This window comes from Chenopodium quinoa, unplaced genomic scaffold (genome assembly GCF_001683475.1).
Source record: "Chenopodium quinoa cultivar QQ74 unplaced genomic scaffold, ASM168347v1, whole genome shotgun sequence".
NCBI lineage: Eukaryota > Viridiplantae > Streptophyta > Magnoliopsida > Caryophyllales > Amaranthaceae > Chenopodium > Chenopodium quinoa.
Window position 1 is genome coordinate 17,626 of NW_018745378.1, and position 24,493 is coordinate 42,118.

General features: G+C 40.8%; 1 long non-coding RNA gene and 1 pseudogene across 2 annotated transcripts; both read left to right on the plus strand.

Annotated features, from left to right (window-relative positions):
- Nucleotides 1–14,460: 14,460 nt before the first annotated feature.
- On the plus strand, nucleotides 14,461–16,435 carry LOC110712854 (annotated as a pseudogene).
- A 1,599-nt stretch (nucleotides 16,436–18,034) lies between these two features.
- On the plus strand, nucleotides 18,035–21,066 carry LOC110712858. Of its 2 annotated transcripts, XR_002509714.1 has the most exons (6): nucleotides 18,035–18,201; nucleotides 18,331–18,404; nucleotides 18,506–18,565; nucleotides 20,194–20,314; nucleotides 20,820–20,943; nucleotides 21,040–21,066. It is a non-coding gene; the product is annotated as an uncharacterized LOC110712858 (long non-coding RNA). The 2 variants fall into 2 exon arrangements; XR_002509713.1 differs by having other exon boundaries at nucleotides 18,035–18,404.
- The last annotated feature ends 3,427 nt before the right edge of the window (nucleotides 21,067–24,493 follow it).

A 24,493-nucleotide genomic window follows, 5' to 3' on the forward strand; every position in this document is an offset into this window, starting at 1 on the left:
TGCATTCTACAAAGCTAATTGAATCAAATGAAAGTCAAACACATTCAAACAAAGATTTTTGAATCAAATGAAAGTCAAATGCATTCAACAAAGCTAATTGAATCAAATGAAAGTCAAACACATTCAAACAAAGGTAATTGAATCAAATGAAAGTCAAACACATTCAAACAAAGCTTTTTGAATCAAATGAAAGTCAAATGCATTCAACAAAGCTAATTGAATCAAATGAAAGTCAAACACAATCAAACAAAGCTAATTGAGTCAAATGAAAGTCTAATGCATTCTACAACGCCAATTGTGATGTGGATTTAAACCCCTTAACTTAATAAAGAATCTAAAATCACACAAGTAACAAAAGCCCTTCGAATTTCGTTAGAAAATCGAACAACTGAAAGATAACAAACCGGATATGACTTTCCAAACGACCACTCCTGGAACGAATTCAACGCCTCTCAAATTACCTAGACCACTCCTGGAACTAAGTACTTTGATGAACAAAACTTAGAATACTCCTAGAACTAAGAATTGAACGTTCTAATTATCAAAATAACTCCTTGAATTGAAAACTAGCAAAAGAATTTGTAAGCAATTAAGCAAAACAAACAATAAACTTGTATTGAATTTTCTGGTTTTTGTTGTAGTGTACAAAGCAACGAAAAATCCCTTATTTATAGACTAAAACTAACTATTCCTAAGTCTATTCAAACTAGAAAAAACCCTAGCCTTGATCCCAAAGTATCCTAGATAGAATAGGAAAACAAATTCTAATGGAACTAGGAAACTAGTAATAAGACTAGTTCTAATTAACCTAAAACTTCTTAAAACAATTCCTAATTGACTTAGAAATTATTTTAAAATAAAATAACAGAAATTAAGAAGATTCCTGTTTCGGGGTTTTCTGATGTCCTGCGGGAGAGTTACAATTCCGAGACTGGAACCGGACGCCTGTACCTGCAAAATAACGGAGACTCCTGAGAGCTCCGCCTCCAACGGTCAAGTTAGTACCTGATTAAGGAGTAATCAATACAGAAATTAAAGTAATGAGATCTCTCTAGGTGAGAGTGCTTAGTGTTGGTAATCTGCGTTGTTAGCGAGATTAGCCGGTTGTTAATAAGTCTGTTCTTCTCTGCTTGATCTCTTAATTATTCGGTTCCGTGATTAATGAGGATTAATCGAGTATTTATAGCCTTGGGAAGCGTGCAACTCTCTAGGTTTAAGGTAAACCTAGGGCTGATCGGGCCTCTAGACTGAATTGGGCCTTGATGGCCGGTTGTCCCATTTGGCATGGGTGGACACGTGGCGTGTCTTAAGTGGTCCGTGGAGGACGTATCTGTGATTGACACGTGGCGGGTTCCTGTTGGCCTTCGTGAAGAACACGTGGCGGAACCTGGTTGGTCCACTTGTCAGTCGGTGATTGGTGGATAAAAATCCCCTAATCATTTGCCCCTCACAGGTGGCACGCGACTGGTCACGTGTCGCCTGTGACAGGTGTCGCACGGTGACAGGCGACGGCCTGTTACAGGTGTCACCTTGCAGACGGCCGAGAGATTTTCCCGCTCAAATTTGAATTTGGAAGCGACCCTTCGCCTTCTCATTTTGCCTATAAAAGGAAGTGCTGACTTCGGTCATTTTCACATTTGAGAACTTTTGCGAGAACATTCGGACCCCTGAACTTGCTCTGACATTTCGGACTTTTTCTGCCTACCGCCTGTTCTGACAAGCCGACTGACCCGAACTTTCAGGACTTCATCAACCGTCACCCGTTCAGGTAACTTAGTTCTCTTACTCTTAATTTTCTTTTTATTTTTTGAAATGGCACCATGGAAGCACACGACACGCCCTAAGTTAGTGATCAGCCGGTCACCGGGGACGGCTGAATCTAGGACTAGGAGTGCCGCCTGCCCTTTTCTGGACCCATCTTTGCCCTTTATACAAAGTCCGACTGTATCTGTGTCTATGCAGAACGTGATGGCCAGAACAAAAAAGACTGCTATGATATCAAACTCAGACGGCTCCTCCCAAAGGGTGCTCCTTAGTGAAACATCTGACCAGGCGCCAGATGTAGAACGAGGCGACTGTCAAGCTGACAGTTCTGAGAGAGGGACCAAGGTGTTCCCTTCCCATCTTACCGTGGACATGTCTAATTTTCCTTCTGCTCCTTCTAAGGGAGAGGAGGCGGGCCCCTCTAGGAGAGGGGAGGAGTCGTCCTCTTCGGACTCGTCAGGGGACGAGTCCGAATCCAGCTCTTCTGACCATAGTTCTTCTGGCTCAGAAGAAAAACATAGCCGCCTTCAAGAGGCGAGAAGTTCTCATGCAGTGGAGAAGGGGGATAATTGGGCAGAGCCGTCCGCCTCTTACAGAGAGGAAAACGCCCCCTACTACTGCAGGGTACCCCGGGGCCGGATTGCAACCATGCGAGACAACGTGGCGAGCTTTATTGCTAACCACAAAATGGGCCCGGAGTATTTACTGTTTGTGCCGGATCCAGAAGATACTGTGGTCTGGCCGGCTGGTACCAGCTATGGTGACGGCTGCTTTGGCTGCTATGTGGCGGCCATCAAGGCTGGACTGCGCTTCCCATTACATCCGGCTGTTCAGCGGATTTTAGATGGGTATGATTTGGGGTTATGGCAGTTAGCCCCCAACTCTTGGGTAAACGTACTCGGCTATGTGGCCGGGTGCGAACTGAACGGGGTGGAGCCCAGTTTTGAGGCTTTCGCCCACATGAACTATCTCAGCCGGACCCCTAAGTCGGGAGGTACCGGCTGGTATCAATTAACAAGCCATAGGGGTTACCTCATGACGAGAGGTAAGGCAAACAAATGGAAGGATTGGCGGAACACCTTCCTTATTATCGAGAGTTCAGACACGGAGCTGAACAAACGTTTTAACAAGTGGAACAGGGATCCGCCTCTTCTCGCAGGCGGCCGCAGCATGCCGCCTGTTCCCCCAAAGGCTAAAAAAGAGATCCTAGACAAAGGACTCTTCAAAGTAGAGACTAGGGTGAACTCTACTTCAGGGGTACGAGAGCAAGTACCCCTAAACTGCGTCCCGAGCTTCAAGTGGCTCTATGACGAGTACTTCTTGGCCGCCTGTGGCCTCGGCAGTCGGTGCTCTAGAGGTAGCCGGCCTGACGAATACTCTGTTTTTTCACGCCTTGTTTACTTGGGATTTTTACTAACTTTGCTGTTTATTTATTTCAGCCGACGCCATGAGTAAAATAACAGCATCTAAGACTGCGGCGGCCATGCTGCGGGTCTCGCTAATGAAGCAGTCGTATGCCGACTCCCCCAGCAAGGAGGCACCCTTGGTAAGCTTTGAAAACTCCTCCTTTTAGTTGTATTATGCATATACTAACTCTTTTTGTTTTCAGTCTGGCACTCCAAGGGCTTCTTCCTCGCAACAGCCGGACCCCAAGGCCCGGAGGACGACTGTTGCAAGCTCTCCTGGGTCTTCCAGGAAAACAGTGGCGGCTGAGAAGCAGCCGGCCACTTCTTCAAAAACCCAGGCGGGGCCGCCTAGATGTATGGACACTTTGCTTGTAAAAACTCACCCTTGCTTCCTTCTTGATTAGATCTAACTTGTTTTTTCCTTTCGCTTAATGCAGCCGGCCCCCAGGGATTAGGCTTGGTTGAGGTAGCCAAGTCAATGGTTAAAGTAGTTCCTCCATCTGACAGGGAGGCGGTCAAGGGTGCCGGCACCCTTGACCTCGATGGAATTTCAGGGGTCCTAGCTGAGGTATACTTAGCACCTTTTTGAGCTTTTGAGTTCCAGGACGCCTGTTAACTCTTTTGATTGGAAACTGACGCCTGTTTTTCTTTGTACTTAGGCCCTGCTCCGAGTCAACAGCCTTCGCAAGCCGATTGATCGGAAAAACAAAGAGGTAAAGGCCGCAAAGGCTATGGCCGCCTCTAGCTGTGATAAGGCAATGTTTCAAATTGCCCAAAATGAAGTACTGACCATTGATCTTCTTTATTATCAGGCGCAGGCGACCGCCGCTGTTCGGGCTCAGCTAGAGACGGCCCAAAAGAAGGTTGACGAGCTGGAGGGGACCGTCACCAACCTTAAAGCCGAGCTGAAACCCCTTCGCCAAAAAAATGCACTCTTACGAAGCCATGGAGAAATCTTTGGCTAACGTAAAAGAACGCCTGGTGAACCAGGAGAAGAGTCTTACCCAAGAGCTCTCGGACAAGGCCGAGCAAGAGAAACAAGAGCTCGTCCGGGAGATGGTGGAAGACTCCGCCCAAATCCAACGCATGACCTGGGAACGACTGTTCCCCAGTGCCGACTTTGCCTCATGGGAAAGGACGTACCGCCAGTGTTCGGAAATATATAATCAACAGATCCTGGCGGCTGCTGAAGAAGAGGCGTTGGACGTTGCGTTGGAGGAGGAAGAGCCGGTTGTGGCGCTTGTGCCACTTGGGGGTAAGGCATCAAAAGATGGTGCAGCTAAGGCCGAGTCCAGCAAGAAGAGTGCTGACCAGGCGGCTGCTGCTGATACTGAACTGCCCCCTTCTTAAGCTTTAAGTATATTTTTTTTCTTTTCACGGCCTGCGTGCCGTTTGCTTGTAATTACCCGGCCAGGGGGCCGGGGTTTTGAATATTCTGCTGGTCTTTTATGGCCGGCTCATTTTAATCAAATATTTTGTTTTGGTTCAAATTTGTCTAAGTATTTGAAATTTGCTCACTAGACCGACTGTTGTGTATGGCCGAACGTTAAGACAGGTACAAATAGTAAGTATGCCGCCTATGCCCCTGGACGACTGGTTGTCTGTTTCCAGGATAGATGATCAGTCGGCCATTTATTCAACCGGTATTCGAACTCTTTATTCAATTTGTCTGACCAAGTAAATAGAATTACCTAGTCGCCAAGGAATTAAGTAGGAAAACAAGCGGCGGGTACCGGTTGTTTCCCTTTATTGCCAATGTTGGCCTTTAATTTGTTATTTGTTAACCTAGCAAGAGTATTGGTTGAGAGCCTTTGTTTATTAGAAACAAGTGGACGACTCATACCTTTTAGGCTCCATACTAAGTTTGAGTGACTATTAAGTTAACATAGGAGTTACTTAGTCTTCGTCACAATCTTGATTGAGTAGTAGAGGTACCAGGCGGCGTAGGCCGGCTAGATCCCTTGATTCGCCAATGTTTGTTGGCTGTTAACTCAATAGGTTATCCAGTAGGAATAGGGGTTCAAGTGCCCATGTTTGTTTAAAACAGGCGGACGACTCAAACTTTTTGGATTCCATACCAAATTTGAAGGAGTGACTATGAGTTAACTTTGGAGTTACTCAGTCGCCGTCACTTTTGTTTGAGAAGTAGAGGTACCAGGCGGCGTAGGCCGGCTAGACCCCTTGATTCGCCAATGTTTGTTGGCTATTAACTCAATGGGTACCCCCTGCATTTATCCCAGGTAATACAGGCGGTCATCTGACTCAGATGTCAACTGCTACCACTGGTTTGGTTAGTGTTAGAGTTATCCTTGTCTCAAAAACGGCTACGTGGTTGCCCTTGGGGACAGTCGTATAGGTGCCGTGTAATTAGTTTATAGAACAATGTTCCACCCAAAAGGGAGCTGCTCTCTGCGACGAATTTCATCCGGAGGGATGCCGTCGGACGCCTGCTATGATGTTGGGACAGGTCGAATTAGTTTTGTAGTTTTGATCAGGTGGCTTGGCGCCTGGTCTGATCATTCGGCCGGTGGCCTTGGTAAGTTCTTGGTGAACGTAGGTGCTAAGTAAAAGAAGGGTAGCCGCCTGTTAGGTACAGGATCGGCCAGGCCCTAATCTTTTTAGCTAAGTATTGTGAGTAAAATACTCGATGGAGAGTAGCCGACTGTAAAGGAACAGACGGCATGCCCCTCTAAAGATAAAGAGTGAAACTCAATGGAGAGTAGCCGACTGTAAAGGTACAGACGGCATGCCCCTCGTAATACAATATTGAATAGTAAGTGCAAACTTTATTAAGTAGCTCTTTACTTTACATCATTCAGAAAAAATATTTTTTAAGGTTATCTACATTCCAGGTTCGAGGCAACGGTTGTCCGACTGGTGTCTCCAGACGGTAGGTACCGTCCCTGACTTCCGCATAGATTCGGTAGGGTCCTTCCCAGTTGGGAGTTAGTTTGCCAGACTCATTAGCCCTACCAACTGCTTCCATTTTTCTAAGTACAAAATCCCCTACTTTGAGTGGACGCCTGTGTACTTTTTTGTTGTATGATCTAGTCATTCTCAGGCGATAGATCTCATGGCGCAAAACAGCATTGCCCCTCTTTTTCAGGAAGTGAGTCTAATGCCAGGCGCATAGCCTCCCAGTTTGCCTCTTCGTCATATAGCATTACTCGAAGAGTCGGCTCGTAGTGTTCTATTGGAAGAACAGCTTCTGCACCATACGTTAGGAGGAAGGGAGTTTCTCCAGTCGCCCCTTTTTCAGTCGTCCTAATGGCCCAAAGAACATGTGGTAGTTCATCTGCCCATAGGCCGCCTGCTCGTTCAATCTTTTTCTTGAGACCGTCTGAGATGATTTTATTAAAGGCTTCTACCTGGCCGTTTGCTTGTGGACGGCCGACAGATGCAAAGTAATGTGCAATTCCTTGGTCTCCCAACCAGCTTTTGAGAACAGGCGTCTCAAATTGGGGACCATTATCAAAAACCATAGACATGGGAACCCCGAACCGAGTGATGACGTTTTTCCAAATGAATGAAATTACATCTTTCGTCTTGATTCCCTTTACAGCCTCCGCCTCTACCCATTTAGTGAAGTAGTCAACGGCAACAAGTATATACCTTCTGCCGCCTGTAGCAGGCGTATATGGACCCAGAATGTCCATGCCCCACTTAGCAAACGGTAGTGGGCTGTGAATGGTAGTGAGGTCAGTAGCCGGACGGTGAATTAATTTGCCAAACCTTTGGCACTTGTCACATTTTTTCACCATCTCCATTGCATCTGCTTCCAAAGTAGGCCAAAAGTAGCCCTGCCGTCTTGCCCTTTGAGCAAGCATCCTACCACCTATATGGGAAGCACAGAAACCAGAGTGAAGATCATCTAGTATCTCTCGTCCCTTTTCAGGAGTAACACACTTTAAGAAGGGTTGAAGGTGCCCCCTCTTGTGAAGTTCTCCCTTAATCATTTCAAAACAGGAGGCTCGTTTTTTCAGTGCTGCCGCCTGTTGAGGATCATCCGGCAGTGTACCGTTTGTCAGATATGCCCTGATTGAATCCATCCAGGTTGAGCTTCTGTCTAGAATTCCAATAGGATTTTCCTCGATGCTTCTCTTCTCCATTACTTCCCAAAAACACAGTTCGAGGAGTATCGGAGGAGGCGGATGATGCTAGTTTCGAAAGTGCATCTGCCTGGTTGTTTTCTGATCTCGGCACTTGGATCAGATGGAAATCCTCAAGGGAGCCGACTGCTTGTCGGACCGCCTGTAAATACTTGATCATGGCCGGATGTGTTGCTTCGTATTCGCCATTGTACTGACTCACTATCAGTTGCGAATCAGAACAGGCGTCTATTTTCATTGCCCCTGCCGCTTTACACATGCGGATCCCGGCTAGTAAAGCTTCATATTCTGCCTCATTGTTTGAAGCCTGGAAACTGAAGCGTAGAGCATACTCGAACCTGTCGCCCTCTGGAGATTGACAAACGACGCCTGCTCCACAACCGTTTGAAGTAGAGCTTCCGTCCACATATACCTTCCAGACTTGGTCTGGAACTTGAGAGTCAGGAGGACGAGTCATCTCTACAATAAAGTCAGCAAAGGCTTGCCCCTTCACTGCTTTTCTAGGCTCGAAAGTAACTTCGAGACTCTGCATTTCTATGGCCCATTTGATCATTCGTCCGGAGGACTCCATGGTGGTAAGGGGCCGCTTGATCGGTTGGTCGGTATACACGACGACTGCATGTGCCAGAAAGTAGGGCTTCAATTTTTTAACAGCCATGAAGAGTGCAAGACCAAATTTCTCCACTAGGGGATACCTCAACTCGGCATTTTTCAGTACGTGACTGACAAAGTAGACCCGAAGTTGACAGCCGTCCCTTTCAGCAAGGAGCACCGCGCTTAACGCATGATCAGAGACGGCCAGGTACATGTAGAGATTTTCTTTGGGCAAAGGGCTGACCAGCCTCGGCAAGGAATGCAAGTGAACCTTTAATTTCTGGAAGGCGGCCTCAGCATCCGGCCCCCATTCAAACCTTGCCTTTTTCTTAATTGCCTGGAAAAAGTATAGGCATTTGTCGCCTGATCGACTTAGGAATCTTCCCAAGGCCGCCAGACAACCTGTTAACTTCTGAACCTCTCGGACGGTACGAGGCGACTGCATGTCAATGACCGCCTGTACCTTCTCAGGGTTCGCCTCTATTCCTCTCTGGTTGATAAGGAATCCGAGAAATTTCCCAGACTCAACTCCAAATACACATTTCTTGGGATTGAGCATGACATGGTGCCGCCTGAGTGTGGCGAAAGTTTCTCGGAGGTCCGTCAGATGATCTTTCTGAAGTTTAGTCTTGACAATCATATCATCAATGTATGCCTCGACGTTTCTCCCAATCTGATCAAAGAACACTGTGTTTATCATTCGTTGGAAGGTAGCCGGGGCATTCTTAAGACCAAACGGCATGACCGTGTAACAGTATAATCCCTGATCAGTGACGAAGGCCGTCTTCTCCTGATCTTTCTTCCATAAAGGAATTTGATGAAAACCAGAATAGGCGTCCATAAAACTCATCAAGGCATGGCCGGCTGTTGAGTCAACCAGGTTATCAATTTTAGGCAGAGGGTAACTGTCTTTGGGGCACGCCTTGTTCAAGTCTGTGTAGTCTACACACATTCGCCAGGTGACATTCGGCTTTTTAACAAGCACCACATTTGCAACCCAATCTGGGAAGTAACATTGCCGAATGAACCCTGCATCAAGTAATTTTTTGACTTCGGCGGCTGCCGCCTGACCTCTTTCTTCACCATGGTTCCGTTTCTTTTGTCGTACCGGCTTCTTTTTCGGATCCACAGCGAGTTTGTGCACTGCCAGATCAGGACTAATGCCTGGCATTTCATGGACTTCAAATGCAAAGATGTCCTTGTATTCTTTCAACAGGTTGTGAAAGTCGTCACCAAGGTTTCTCAGAGCAGTCGTCCCTACTTTGACTGTTCGGTCAGGATGGGAGTCGTCTAATATCAGGTCCGCATGCTCACCAGCCGGCTGAGGGCGGAACTCATCCGGCCGGTCCTCTGCCAGTGATTGCTATTTTCTTGCTTTTCTTGCGGACTCAGTCTGGGGTGCCTTTCTCTTTTTGTCGCCTGTTTCTTGAACAGGCGCACTTTCCTTGACATTGTCAAGGTCTGTTTTTTCTCCACTTGACCCAGTGGCCATAACAGTGGGCTTGACATCCGAGAGATAGCACTCTCGGGCCATCCTCTGATCTCCCCTTAGGGAGCCGACTGTTCCATTGTCCCTTTCAAACTTAAGCAGCATAAGTGACGGGATTATAACAGCCTTGGAATTATTCAGGGTTGGTCGACCCAGAATCATGTTGTAGGCCGAGAGTTCCTCTACCACTAGGAACCGGACTACCATGTGTCGTCCTTCCCCTTTTTCGCCCAGGCGGATGGGTAGATCTACTCGTCCCAGTGGGCGGATGGCCGCCTCCTCCAAAACCTATTAAAGGGTGGGAGGCCGGATGTATGCAGTCCGTCTGATATTTCAGTTTTGACAGACATTTGCTGCTGATGAGATCTGAAGAGCTCCCGGTATCTATGAGGATTCGACCAACTCTCTGGTTGGCCACTTTACATTCAATAACGAGAGGGTCGTCATGCGGCCCCCTTATTCCTCCTAGATCCTCTTCAGTGATGACAATCTCAGGAAATGTATATTTAGACGGCCGTTCTTGGTGAACGGAATTTACATCTAACCGCCTTATATTATCTTTGTTGCCCCTAATAGTGGGGCCGCCTCCTGAGAAGCCGCCTGCAATGGTGTAGACGACTGCATCATCTGTATCGGAACTGTCGGCCTGTTGATTCTTTTTGGCCGACTGCTTTTTTGAGGAAGTATTCCCCGTAGATTTCTTGACATAAGTGTCAAGATCACCTTGATCAGCCAAGCGGTCTAGGTACCGCATGAGACTGATGCAGTCATTGGTGTGATGACCAATGTCATCATGATAAGCACAGATTTTGTCTTGGTTCCGGTTGCTCGCAGAACCCTTCATGGGGAGCGGCTTCTCAATTGAGAGCCGTTCCTTTATTTCTGTTAGGATAAACTGGTTATCCTTGTTAAACACATACTTTGGGGAGTATGGTTTGAATTCTTTTTTCTTTTTCTGGGCCGGCTGTTTAGAGGAATCAGCCGCCCAGACCTCTTTTCTTTTTTCATCCTTGTTGGACGACTGTTTCTGTCGTCCCTCTCTGTTGTCGAACCTCTTCCCGTCCGACTGTTTTATCGTACACAGATCAGTCGCCTGTATATAGGCTTCTGCTTCAATCAAGGCCTCTTGAAGAGTCGCCACCCTTTTTCGAACTAAATCAAATTTGAAGGTAGACCCGTCTTTGAGACCTCTAAAAAAGTCAGTATAAGCTACCTCATCCGGTAACCCCTGAATCTGTATTCTCATCAGGTTGAACCGCCTGATGTAGGAACGAAGCCCCTCTTTCTCGCCCTGCTGAATTGTTCCCAAATCAAGGGTCGTTTTTCTTCGCAGGGATGTTCATAGCGAAATTGGAGGCAAATAAGTAAGCAAGCGTCCTGAAGTTGTTTACACAACCAGTCGGCAGGTTGCCGAACCATTGCTGTGCGAATTCCCTTGAGAGTCGCTGGGAAACACTTGCACCAGGTGGGATCATCCAACCCTTGAAGGTACATCAGATTGGTGAATGCCATCAGATGGTCTTCTGGGTTAGTAGTGCCAGTCATAGGCGCCTACTAGAAATATTTTTTACTTTGGCCGGCTGAGCGGCTTCAGTAATTTCCTTGGAGAAGGCCGACGGCTGTTCACCAAGTCTAAGCAGCCGTAGCTGCCAGTCCATAGGCTAGGACGTTTTTTGCTGCAGGTCCACCAAATGGAGGTGGCTGCATAAAATACTGTTGTTGCTGGCACAAATGGTAAGTTTGGTACCGCCTGGGCACTATGAAAGTCGGACTGACGGGAGGTGCCGCCTGACTGACTCTCATGGTACGACTGAGTTGGCCTCATCGAGGCGATTTCGCAAACTGTCCTGAAAAATTTGAAGTAGAAGCCGACTCTGATAATCGGTCACTCTTCTTCTGCTCTAGCAGGTGCCGAGCATCTGTGAACGTTTGCTTTGACCCGTCCGCCTGAATATGACGAACCGGTTTCCTATTTCCCGTAGGATAACGGAGTTTTGTGAAATCAAGAGCAGACGGCTTCCCGCTTCTTGGATTTAGGATGGGGAGTCGCCTCTCGCCCTTGAACTGGCTTCCTCCTTTAGTGAAGTGGAAGGTTTCTTGGCCGACTGCTCTTTGACTGAAGCAGGCGGTTTTTTGTTGATCAACTCTTGGATCTCTCCCTTGAAGTCCCTCATGAAGGTCATGAGTTCGTTCCTTGTGATGGGAGCAGACCCATCAGTCGGCTGTTGCCGAGCAAGCGGTGCGCCTGCTGGCTCGCTTCCTGTTTGAAGATACTCCCGTTCCCTCATTTCAGTATGACGGGTACGTCGGGCCCTTAGGGTCCCGTCTGGAGCTGTATGAGTTTCAACTTCAAATTCACTTTCGGTATCATGGTCCAACTGAACTTGAGGGTCGTCTAGGGGACGCCTCTCTGGAGTCGGTACAGACTTGGATGCCATCTCTGAAGTACTCTCCCCACAGACGGCGCCAAATGTTTCGGGGTTTTCTGATGTCCTGCGGGAGAGTTACAATTCCGAGACTGGAACCGGACGTCTGTACCTACAAAATAACGGAGACTCCTGAGAGCTCCGCCTCCAACGGTCAAGTTAGTACCTGATTAAGGAGTAATCAATACAGAAAGTAAAGTAATGAGATCTCTCTAGGTGAGAGTGCTTAGTGTTGGTAATCTGCGTCGTTAGCGAGATTAGCCGGTTGTTAATAAGTCTGTTCTTCTCTGCTTGATCTCTTAATTATTCGGTTGTTTTTTTTGTTCTTTGATTAATGAGGATTAATCGAGTATTTATAGCCTTGGGAAGCGTGCAACTCTCTAGGCTTAAGGTAAACCTAGGGCTGATCGGGCCTCTAGACTGAAATGGGCCTTGATGGCCGGTTGTCCCACTCGACATGGGTGGACACGTGGCGTGTCTTAAGTGGTCCGTGGAGGACGTATCTGTGACTGACACGTGGCAAGCTCCTGTTGGCCTTCGTGAAGGACACGTGGCGGAACCTGGTTGGTCCACTTGTCAGACGGTGATTGGTGGATAAAAATCCCCTAATCAGCATCAGCAATACCCAATCAAATTTTCCTTTCCCTCTCCCTCACTCTTCCACAATAATATGGGTCATAATGTTAAACTCCCTCCGTTTCTAATTTCTTGCAACAAAGGGGGTTGCACGGTTCCCAAGTAAAAAGTTTTTAAGCACAATTATTAGAAAGTAAGGGTATGTAAATAATGTAATTAAGGAAGGAGGGTGAATAATTAATTAAACAACTAAAAGTTTAGCACCACCACCGATGAACGGGTACGCCACCCAAAACCACCAGCAACAAAAAGCTACCACCTAGAACCACCAGCGAAACCACCCGAAATCACCCAACGAAACCACTTTTACCCGAAACCACCTAGATCTAGAACCCACGCCACCCACAACCACCACCTAGACCCACCACACCAAACCCGCGAACCCACCAAAACCCCTCCTCCACCCCTGCCAACCACCAACACTACCATATTTAGACCCATCAACACCACCGAAAACGACCAATTCAAGACCCACGAAACCACCAGACCCACGCCACAAACCTTACGACTCTCCTCCACTCCTGTGAAACCACAAACCACAAAACCCACCTTTACCACCAAAACCACAAAAACCTACCGACGACCTAGCAAAACCACCCATGACACTACCAAAATAACTGGCGAACCACCTAACTCACCAACAACCAAAAATCCACTAAAAGGGTGGTTTGGGATTTGATTATGATAGATGAAGATGATGAAATGATAGATGAAGGAGGAGAGAGAAAGATAATGGGTTTGATTATTTGGGGGTGATTTCATAGATAATTAATTTAGATTAAGGTTATAATGGATTGCAATTATGTGTAGCATTATGTGTTTAAAAATTTTAAGGGTATATTGGTCATTTTGACAGAAAAAAGTTTCCAAATAAGGAAAAAAAATAAGTTTTTGCAAGAAATGAGAACCACTCTAAAATGGCAAATGTTGCAAGAAATAAGAAACGGAGGGAGTAATATAATTTCTAAGCTCGACTTAATCAAGGCTTGACTCAATTTCGATGATCTTTGATCAAGCAATTCTTATAATTCAACTTGAAAAGCTAACGAGAATTTCAAAATTTGTATGTATAGTATATTTAATGTTTTTAATAAACCAAAATATTTTGAAATTCTTGTTAGCTTTTCAAGTTGAATTATATTAATTGACAATCCAAAAAATTCTTAATGAAACATTTGGCAAAAATTGAAAAGCTGACGAGAATTTATATTTTGGTTTATTAAAAAATTTATTCAACTTGAGTCCTATATATCTCAAATTCTCTCCAAATTTCTTCATATGTAGACATTAGAATTTCCTCATATATATATATATATATATATATATATATATATATATATATATATATATATATATATAATATATTACAACGGTCCAAAAAGAGAATTAATTCCTAGTGTTTCTATGAAAACAACAACAAATATAAGAAAGTCGAAAATAACTCTCTAAGTTTCTTTAAGAAGTTTCGATGTTCCGCTCTTTCAATTGTCGACCTGTTGATGACTTGTGCAGTTGTGCTAGCTCAAAGCTTGGGATCCATGTCTGAATGTGTAGAAGTCCATTACACCTTGCAATAATTTGATCCAAAAATGGGTCTATCTTGCCTACCATTTGTTTATCAAACTTGATTGGGTATAAATTCTTTATTAAGATTCTCTACAACCTAGCTTCAATTTAAAATTTTAAACGGTTTGAACATGAATCTTTTGGTTTTAGTGACTTTGTGTTTGTACATAACTGTTATAATCAAATGTGATCATAATCAAAACTCACTTGATTATATCTAATTATAGGCTCATATGAACATGCCTCAATTTTATAGACTATTTCATGATTCATGGTGAGCTAATGTTCGTATATTCGAAGAAAATTTATATATAAAGCAAATTAGAATCAAATACCTCAAGGTTGAATAGAAACCGAACCATCTTTTTAAAACAACTCATTTAACACTTCGTCACATTGAATTAGAGATAAAATATTTAGAGGTAAAAGCGTACATTTAACCCGACAATCATATTTACGCGTAAAATAAAATTTGGATTAGAGGCCTTAATGCCCTTACACTAACCAAAGTAAACGGCAATTCAATTACACAGCTAACACAGGACTACCTCCAAAAACCCTACTCCGACGGTTGAACTTCGTTGCATAGCAGAAATCGAGAGAAAGAGGAGAGAGAAAAGAGAGTAGAGAGAAGAGATGTGGAGATCCATAGCATCAAGATCTTCCTTCACCAGAAGCTTTGTGCGAAAATTGATTTCTTCTACCCAAACCCCACCATCTCAGGTAATCCATAAACCCTTGATTTCATCACATTTTACAGTTATCGAGAATCCCAGCAAGTTTTCATATCAGAATCACAGGTTTTTTTCTCATTCTTCTTCAATAAGTGAAATTGAAACTGAGAATCATGATTCCACTTCTTCTGAGGAAGTTGAATTGGAAAATGGTGGGGTTTTTGATGATACCCATGATGTTAGTTCTTCTCAAGAACTTGGTTTGAACCCTAATTTTGATGAAATTAATGATGCCCAGATGAGTAGTATTGGGTTAACTGATCAGGAGTTAGAAGGGGATAGTGAGGAAATTACTGGGGTTGATTTTGAACAATTGAAAAATGTATTGTCTTTGCTTTAAATGATGTAGATGGGTCATTAGAGTCTAGCCTTGATAGTATGGATTTGATGTTGAATGAGGAGTTTGTGGTGAGACTGCTCGTTTCACCGCTTATTCCTGGGGATCATTTGATTAGGTTTTACAAATGGGTTTCGAGTCGAAATGAATTTAAAGGTAATACTTTGTTGTTAAGTGAACTTGTCCGTGCTATTTGCAATGATTATGAACCCAAGAGGAAAGATGTTTATGCTTTGTGGGATTTGGTGAAGGAAATGGGTGAGAAAGAGAGTGGTGTTGTTAATGCTGAAATGCTTAATCAATTGATATCGGCATTTTCGAGATTGGGTAAGGGAAAGGCTGCATATGAGGCATTTGGGAAGTTTGAGGAATTTGGCTGCGTCCTGAATGTAGACAGTTATTATCTTACAATTGAGGCACTTTGCAAGAGGTCATTTTATGACTGGGCTACATTAGTTGTTCAGAAAATGCTTGATGCTGGAATGCTTCCAGAGAGTGAGAAGGTTGGTGAGATCATATCATTCTTATGCAAAGGATACAAGTCCAAGGAGGCCCATGTTGTCTATCTTGCTGCCAAGAGGGATAATAAGTATCCTCCTCAGAAGGCAGTTAATTTTTTGATAAGTTGTCTATCGAAGGTGGATGAAACTGTGGACTTAGCACAGGAGGCGCTGGTTGATTTTTCTGATGAAGTTCGTAAACATGCTATTAATCCGTTTTCATGGGTCATCCGCGGTTTGTGTAGGAAAAATGACATTGAGTGTGCTAAGAAGTTGTTTGCTGAGATGATGGAAAAAGGTCCGACTCCTGGGAATGCAATCTTTAATATTGTCATTAACTCTCTTTCCAAAGCTGGAGATATGGAAGATGCCAAGAGGTTACTGAAACTTATGGAGACTAGGGGACTGAAACCTGATGTCTATACTTATAGTGTCATAATTAGTGTTACGCAAAGGGTGGTATGATGGAAGAAGCTCGCAAAGTCTTATCAATGGCGAAAAGGAAACACGCCAAGCTCTGCCCTGCTACTTTCCATTCACTAATTCGAGGATATTGCAACCTTGGAGAATTTGACAGGGCTGTGAAACTGCTGAGTGAGATGAAGGACTCCGGGGTCGAGCCTAATGTAGATGAGTACAATAAGCTTATCCAATCACTTTGTTTGAAGGCTTTAGATTGGAAATCAGCAGAGAAGCTTCTGGAAGAAATGAAAGAGAAAGGTTTGTATCTACCTGGTATTACGAGAGGTCTTGTAAGTGCAGTTAAAGAGTTGGAGCAAGAGGCAGTTGGATCTGAAGATGATCATGCCAAACCATAGATTGTTAGTGGACCATGATCAATGTTGTAACATGAAGTGGCTCAAGCCGTTTTTTTCTTTTTCTTGTGGTAGTATTTCTTTTTGTTTTATTCTTTTCATTTTCATTTGGTTATCAAATTTTGGAGCTCTTAGGCATTAATCTGGATGGCATTGATTCCAGAACTGTTGATCAAATAGTACATCTTCTTTCATTTGGCTGGCTATGCCATTTCGTCTGTGGTAGCTGGATCTGTTAGGAAGTTAGTGCTTATATATATATGTGCGAAACTGTTGGTATGGAAACATCAACAGAAACTTTGCTCTTTTTTTTTTCCAGTGAGCAAAATAATCATGTCACTAACTCTTATGTATGATTTCCTTATCAATGGAAGCTAGGGTTGTGGCTTTTAACTATTTCTCTTTTGGCTAAGGGTGCATTGGTGGATATATTTTTGAGGGGTTTTCACCAGCCTTTGTTTGAGAGTTGGACAGTAGTAGAGGGTATGTAATATAAATTCTTTAATCATCCTGTTTCTTTTGCTTTTAAAAACCAAGCCTTTTATTATTTGGTCAAGCAGGTTTTCTGTAAGTTTTAGGGGTTTTTTCAACTCAATTCAATTCGTTTTAAAATTGGAGTTGTTCTAATTCAATTCAATTGTTTCAGATGGCTTTGATTCAATTTTGTAAAAAAAAAAAGAAGGATTTTATTTCTATGCGTTCTTAAGTTAGGGTTTTATTTATTTATTTGATTAAGATCGTTTAATGTCTAATTGACTTTACAATTTGGAGCAGTATTTTAAGTATCAATTTTTTGGGAATTGTAGCTTACTTATTTCCATTAAGACAGTAACCATTGGCCTTAAATAATACTATTTCGAACCGGAGTGAAAAGCTCATTGACTGAACTATCTTAATGATAATGAGGATTCATGACCTTGACATTTCCATGTTAATTGCTTCTACAGGAGTCAAGGCATGTTTAAGTATTTGATGTTATTACTTATTAGTGTATAATGGTTTCCGAGTATCATGGCCATGTATGAGAATATGCATTGATTTCTTTTGAAGGAAAGAACTGGTCAGATCAATGACAAATTATAGCTGCTATGACAACGAGCAATCAGAACATATTATGTATTTAGAATAATGGTAATTGAGATGACAAAAGGTTAATAGTGTAATAAACAAGTATGTGTCAAAAAAAAAAAGTGTGATAAACAAGTATGACCTAAATGTTGATTAGAGTGTCAACAAACTGGAAAGAAATCAGATATGTTAATCAAACTTGATGTAGCAACAAAGCTGGTTTAGACTTTGTGATGAAATAGTTTGATTTTCTTGATTTAAGTAGTTTTTTTATTAAAATATTGGTGTTGAGTTTTTTGATTATTTTTATCATTTACAAATTGTTTCTCAAATTTGATGATCGAATCTTTTTTTTATACTCCCTCCGTGTTTTAATAAATGTTACACTTTGACTAGCACATAGTTTTAGGCCATTTAATTAACTTAAATAAAATAAGAGGCAAGTGGGGTAGTTGAAGTATTAAAAAATTGTAAAAGAAAGATAGTGGGCTAATAGTTTATTGAAAAGTAATGAATGTGAGAGGAATGAAATAATAATAATAAAAAAAAAAGTAGTGTTGGGTTTGGGTGGGGATCATGAGAGGAGAGAGATTACATTTAAATATAGCTTTTTGCCAAAAAAAGAAGTGTAACACTTATTAAAATACGGCCACATTTAGTAAGTGTAACACTTATCAAACACGGAGGGAGCACATCTTATCATGTGTTGTCTTTTTTGTAGGGCTGGATATACGAGATCAAATTTCATCTGCATTGTGTATGTACTTTAAATGTTATATTTTTAATTATTTGCATAGATATCTTCTAATATACCACCAAGATGCCTTCTTTAGAATATTGCAGCATTCTTGGGGCTCTCCAATGAGTGAATTATGTTTACTTTCAGGAAGAACTTGAAAAGGAGGGGATATGGGACTTTGACGGTTAAGTTGTCCATACATTCGACAAGAGTTTTTATAGGTTAGATTTTATGATTAATTACCTCTTGCCTTCTTTATGCAATTCTTATCCATGCATTTTATATAATAGTTCCTAATATTATTATCAATTTCTTCTTTCAGGAGTAATTTGGCTCTTCTTGGACGGTTTTCCTAAACGAATGTCAAAAGGGGCATTTTGAGGTATACTATAGTTATAATCTTTTAAGTTCTAGCTTTCCCTACCCCGCTGGCCGTCAGGTGACTGTTGTACTTGATCAAACATTTTAAAATTTTTTGGGCATGCTCTGTTGCAAATTTGCAATTGCGCAAAACAAATAGTTTAAAATTTGGACAAAGCATCAAAAGACTTATGCTGATTTAAAAGAGACACCCTTATCATTTTAAAAGGTTTTTTTTGTCCTGTTTTAGCTGAAGCTATTATGTAGTTTCTGTTGTCTTCCATATACGTAGTATGTTTTGGAGGTGGCACTGGGTGACTAAGAGCTATGTTCAATTGGCTTGGTAGTAAATTGCTTACTGGCAAGCTGAATTATTGGATGTTAATTCAAAGCTGTTATGGCATGTATTTTGATAAAGCAGAACCTGGAAAAAAAGTTGTCAATTTTGTTCTGCAACATTTTGACGATCCTAATTTCAGATATTGTCCACTTTCCTGGTGTTGCGTTTTCTAATTCAAGGCACTCAATCTTCTATTGGCTTATTGCTTCTAAGTACCATAGCTCTGACATTTGTTCAGTTATAAGGAGCTTAATTTGCATTATTCTTCTTCTCCCTCTTTAGTCATCCATTCTCTATAACCATATGCATTTCAGGACTACTGATGACCTGATCAAAGTGTGTACTCCAGTCCAAAGTAAATGATTAGTAGTTTATATTTAAAAGAATCATCACTCTTCCAAGTTCCAAGCATTAGAATGGTGTTGACTTACTATATCACGTAGATTAATTTGGAGGTGTAGTGAAGAGGATACTTTAGGGGAGGGATCTTCAAAGATATAAGCTTGTATGAACGATTTTGCTGCAGCAGTCAGCATTCAGCCAGCCAGCAGTAAATTTGTATGTTGCATACTTCACTCTTCAGATAGGTTGTTGATTCCTAATAAATTTGTTTTCTTTTTCTCATTTTTTGCATTATATAATATTTTATTTGAAGCTAGGAACTATAGTATGAGAAGTTGTCAATTGTCATGGCATGAAGCTTCATGGTCACTAGATCACATTAATTATCGGGGGTATTCCATGTGCATGGTCCTTTGGAAAAAGGCTTCTGGAAAGGCCTATCTCTTGGTAACATTGGAAAATATTTGTCAAATTTTTATGCTGAATTTAGTGAGTGCATCATCCATCTAAGTTAGCATATGCCTGTAATATTGATGGTTGATTGATCGAGAGACGAGGATGGGAAAGACATGAAGTTGGGAACGGAAAAACAGGGGATCCCCCCCCCCTCCTTATTCTCACCATTTGTTTGGTATCCTTCCACCTCCATTAGGGTGATGTGGACTTGTGGGCGTTGTGGCCACCTGTGAGCTTTTACCTTTCAAGAAGGGGATCTTTAAAATATATGAATTGGCCTTTCAGCCTGATATGCAGTGTCAACTCTCAAGAATTTCTTTGCATTGCCAATAAAGATCAAAAGGCATTCTTTTTACTTGTTTAGCTTCTCCCTTCAGTTTAGTCCTCACAAAATCTACCCTTTTAACAGATTTGTAAGTAACATACATTTGGCTGTTATAAAAGACGACATTTCATTTATATTTTGAGCTATCAATTAGTAGGGATTCAAAATCCTCTCATTTTCCCTGCAGAAAATTAGTTGTTGACCTTTTTCTTGGAAGCGGGCCTAATGCAAAGCTTAAGAAAGGTGAATTTATGGAAGCTGCTAAAATCAGACTTCGAAAGGAGCCCAGTAATATTGAATTTCAGAAGGTCAGTGCTATTCTTTTTGTACAAATAATATTTCAGATCCTGCTTAACCAATTTGTGACAATAGTGATTTCTTATACAAGTATGATTTTACAGTCTGGTTTTATGAAGAGATATGCATTAATGTAGTAGGGAAGATTAAATGAACGGAGTTAGCATAAATATTAGGAAAATTGGCATAGGGAAAAAAAAAATCAATCTAAACTATAGAATGTGAATTTAAGATTAAGAACTCAGCATTGCCAACTTTCAACATACATTAGTACCTCGACTCATATACAAAATTGATATGAGCGTTGCTGACAGTGGAAGATTTCTAATAATATTTGAACTTTTTTTTATATATATATATATATAATTAAATAAAATCCATAATGTGGCAAAGCCTTGCTTACTCTGTATGCCTTGTGCTTTTATACTTTGTATCTGAAATTCTGAATAGGAAGTTGGTTATGACACTGGCTTAAATTCATCTCTGTTAATTTTTTTTTTCTTCTTATTGTGGTAGGTCACAACTGAATTATGTGTATCAAAGGGAGGGGCTTGGGTGCTAAAAAGTGGCGATGGAGTACCTAGATGACTGTCAACTTATTTTGAAGACGATGTAGTTGTAGAGGATGCAAGAATACCAGGTATATGATATTGTACTGTTATGATACTGATATAATTGTGTTTTTATTTGCAACCCGGTCTACATGTTCATCAAATTGAAATGCTGAGCCTTGCAGTTTTGTCGCTGCTGATATTGTCCAGCAGAAGACAACGAGTTATCAATTGGTGAAGAAAGCCATAGAGCTTGTTGAGTACTGCTAAAAAGATGGCTGTGCTTGATTGAGGATGGGAAGACATGCCATTGAGCGAGGAATTATAAGTGGAGTGCACTAACCATCTTTTTTTCGCGGGAGGCTGGGGGATCCTGCTAATTGCTAACTGAGAAGTACATGATGCAGCCGTAAATATTACGAATGACAGTTATTTCGAGGGTTTCTAGTTAGATAATGGTACCAATCTTTGCCAATAAATAGTTAGAGTGAGTATTGCCGTATTGTAATTTTTCTTATATCCTCGCCTACCCCCTCCCATACACCCTTTCTCTCCCCTCGGACGGTTGCATCAGCAATACCCATTCAAATTCTCCCTCTCCCACACTCTTCCATAATATTATGGGTCATAATGTTATAAAATAATTCCCAAGCTCGACTTGATCAAAGCTTGACTCAATTTCAATGATCATATCAAGCAATTCTTGTGATCCAACTTGAATTGCTAAAGAGGTGGTCAAAATTTGTATGTATAGTATATTGATTGTTTTTTATAAACCAAAATTTTTTGAATTTTTTTGGATATTAATTACTAGTATTATATTGTATTTGTTTAACCTAATTTAAAAAACTCTATTTGATGGATTACTGGTATTATTCGTAATATAAAGTGGCTAATTTCGTTTACTCAACAAAATAAAACGTAGTACGAATTTTTTGTTTTTTTTTTTTTTTTTTTTTTGGGTGCAAATAGAAACACTCAATTGACAGTTGGTTAGTAGCTTTTACAAGTTGAACACGTGAGCTCAAAGCCAACTTTGTAGAGTTTGGCTCTATATATCACGGCGGTGGAAATGCACTTTGATTTGATAATCCTCTACTCATTCTAGCTACTTCCATCATCCATAAAACTTATACTAAAAGCAAATCCTTCCATGACACTTGTCATGACCTTGTGAAAAAATTTCCCCCTTTTACCTTTTTTTTTTTTCCTCTTTTTTTGCAAAATTTTATAAGTAAACTATTTATACCTTATGATATTTTCTATCCACTTTAACAATTATATTTCATATATAGCCAAATAAAATATTTTTGAATATCTTTTATATACTTTATATAGTATTTTGTAATATTATTGTCAAAAATAGTTAACAACCGTGCATTGCACGGGATTTTAACCTAGTTGTACCTAATTTCCACCCTAGGCATATAGTTGCTCTAAATATTTAAATGTCACTTATAACCTTTTTAAATGCATGAATTTATTAACAAAAAAAAAAAGGTTTATATTTAATGTAAAAATTAGTAATTTTAAAGTTTAAATACGAATATAACATAGAAACAATAAAAAAAAAGTTTTCAATGTAAAAGTCAGTAATTTTAAACAATAAATATATTGATAACCGGTAAAAATAACTTTAGGTGTAAAAATAAGGTGTAGAGTTGTTTCAAGGAAAAAAAAAAAAACATTTGGTGTTCTTAGACATGATCTTCATTATATAAAAAAGCGAACAAGAGGTAAAAAAAAATGTATTTATATCTATTTATCTATTTTTTTTTTAACATTTTTTTTTTTATGATGATTCTTACTATGTAGCTCACTTACATCATAACAAAGGTACACATTTATTCCTCTAATTCAATGGAGCGTTCTTCTAATTAACTGTTATGAAAATCCTTATAAGATAATTTCTCCTTTTCAACACGTTGCAAAACACCTTGAATACGACGTGACAAAGAAGTCTGTAGAAGCATCCACAATATATACAACACTCTGACAATCAGCATCACTAGCAAAAACCTCAACAACTAGCAATTTTAAAGGATTTGCATCATTCAATATATACAATAACTAATACATCGCCGCATGGTCTTATTTTAGCCCCTTAAGGCAGGTAGTTATCTCTTTGACATGTTGCAACGAGCACGGAGGTGGAGTATCTACAGGAAAGATATTAAACTTAATGAACACATAACTTCCAATATCTCATCAATTGAGCTCATCCTAATAGTTAGTTTCTCAACATTGGGAGCATGATTATGAAAACGTATCTACGTTTTCCAACAAGTATGAGATGTTTTCTTAAATTCAAGATGTCTTAAATTATGAAATATTGGCAATTGAATATCACCATTCAAAGCAATTACCAAAGTAAAAACACGACAAAAGAGCCTTAACACTGCGAAATGCCCAAAATAACTATGTGCCTCTACTCATTCAATCTTGGCCTCTAAAGAATACGTTAAGCTTGCACTTTGTAACTCTCTTGGTTCCCGGATAAACCTAAACTCCGAGTGACTTAAAACTGAAGCTTCAAACACCTTCAAATTAGGGGCATCAATATCTACATGTATGGTCTCAACTCTTCCCCTCAAATTGTGTGTATGAATACACAATGACTTTAAATTTGATGATGAAACAACCACATGAATGTCTCTATCCCCATCCCATACTATCAAAATCTTCATCAAAATTCATACAATCTCAACTCTTTAAGACAAGGGCAAGAATTAAACAGAATGGCCAACAAATTTTCGTGATTATCGTTAAGATGACTTATGTTAATAATTTTTAGATTAGGAACACTAATTTCATCTGGCAAAGTAATTATATTAAGTTGTATGCCCAAAATGAGATATACCAATGACTTGCATTGGAAGAGACACGGTGATAATGTGGTTGAAATTTCATCTTCATTAGTAATATCTCCAAAAAAAATCGGACCACAATAGTCTCTTGACTAGTGTAGCGATTATATAAGGAGTAAGAATAACCAAACTCGGGGGCTTGGTACGGGTGGTCATCGAGAAGGAGTACAAAGATTTGGATTTCAGGCGATAAAAGTTGAGGTAAATTAAAACATGGTTAATGATTGAAGATGAATTAAATGCCTTACTAGTTGATTTGTCGAAGCGAGAAGCGGTGATGAAAGTCCAAAGGTGAAACCATCTCTTTGATAATATACCGGTCATGATAGCGGATTTAATATGAAGGAGTGAGAGAATAATGATGCGAATTAAAGTCGGAAGTGAGCTCAATCTATCTTCTTCGCCTTGAAGTCCATACCATTTTTGGTATCTAAAATCCATGGAAGGTTGTAATTTGAATTTGTGGAGAAGGGGTTTTGGCTTTGCTAGTTTGATAAAATGAGCAATTTTTAGGAAAACTTAATTCACCTATTTGCAAATAAGACAAATGGATTAGCTTATGGAAATGAACATTGTAATAATTTGAATCATTATACATATAATTAAAGGTTATTAATTGAGGAGAATCACATTAGATTTTTTTTCCCGCGAATACTGGCAATGAATCTGTAAAGAGTGAATGGCACCTCGTCTGAAAAAAAAAAATAAAAAAAAATCACATGAGATCTCCTACATAGATATGGTAAAATAACAGTCGATTTTTTGAGATATT